Genomic DNA, 1,547 nt, shown 5'->3' on the forward strand with positions numbered 1-1,547 from the left:
CAATATGCCACTCAAGAGCTAACAAAAACCTAGGTTTCTGTCATTGTCTAAAACACTAGACCTGCAAATACATCTGGGTTCCATTAGTCTTCAAGACACTGTCAAACATCTTTAATCTACTGACAAACACTTTCAATCTGCTGTCAAACAAAGTATTCAGAAACTGTCAAACACTTGCAATCTGCTGTCAAACAAAGTATTCAGAAACTGTCAAACACTTGCAATCTGCTGTCAAACAAAGTATTCAGAAACTGTCAAACACTTGCAATCTGCTGTCAAACAAAGTATTCAGAAACTGTCAAACACTTGCAATCTGCTGTCAAACAAAGTATTCAGAAACTGTCAAACACTTGCAATCTGCTGTCAAACAAAGTATTCAGAAACTGTCAAACACTTGCAATCTGCTGTCAAACAAAGTATTCAGAAACTGTCAAACACTTGCAATCTGCTGTCAAACAAAGTATTCAGAAACTGTCAAACACTTGCAATCTGCTGTCAAAGTATTCAGACATTGTCAAACACTTGCAATCTACAGGCAAACACTGAATTCAGACATTGTCAAACCCTACTGATCTGCTAGTAAATGCAGGATTTTTACAATACAAACACTCTTGCTCTGCTAGCAAACCAAGGATTCAGGCACTGTGAAACCGTTTTGTTCTGCTAGTGAACCCAGGATTTTGACACTGCCAGACACACTTGATAGACAGCTAACAATATCATAATGGAAATATTTGTCCCCACTTCAATCATACCGAATCACATGGAAATTTGTGTCTACCTCAAATGTTTTTGACAACACTGTAATATGTTTATTTCTGACATCTCTAAATCACCTGTGTTGTGTCAATAATGTTTTATTGGAAACTAAAAATGTCGATATAATTCTATGATATGTAATCTGTCAATGACTCGACCAGTGACTAATATTCACCTCCGAGAAGTTTGAGCTAAGTCCTACCAGTTGCTCTTTACTGTACTTATCCTCCAGTAAGACCAAGGGGTCAGCTGAGGTGGTCTTACTGCACAATGAAATATCATTAATTGTTAGTTACAGAAAAAGCAATGAATATCCATCAGCTTATGATCGGGTGTGGGCTTATTTTCAGACACGTACATACTGCCAAACAAGGGCTTATTGTCAGGAATGGGCTTATTGTCTGACATGTGGTCATTGTCAGGTATGGACTTAAAGTCATGCTTGGTTGTACTGTCGGGCTTGTGCCTATTGTCACAAATGTGCTTATTGTCACAAATTGACATTTTGTCAGACATGGCCTTGTTGTGGCACTGGCTTATTGTTTGGCATGGGATTATGGTCAGGCATGTGCTTATTGTCATGAATGGGCTGATTGGAGAATAACAACAGTAATGTATTATGCATTTGCTTATGGATGACCACAACAGACATTCCTAATAGGGAATCAAAAGCTGTTTACATTAAAATGTCAAACCTAACTGTGAAAACTAAGTTTGGTGTTTCTGTGCTTACAGCATGACACACTGGCCAAACTTAATGTTACAGGTTTACAAGTTTTTTTCGGGGA

This window comes from Ylistrum balloti, unplaced genomic scaffold (assembly GCF_031769215.1).
Source record: "Ylistrum balloti isolate Yb309-2 unplaced genomic scaffold, AGI_CSIRO_Ybal_v1 Utg369616, whole genome shotgun sequence".
NCBI lineage: Eukaryota > Metazoa > Mollusca > Bivalvia > Pectinida > Pectinidae > Ylistrum > Ylistrum balloti.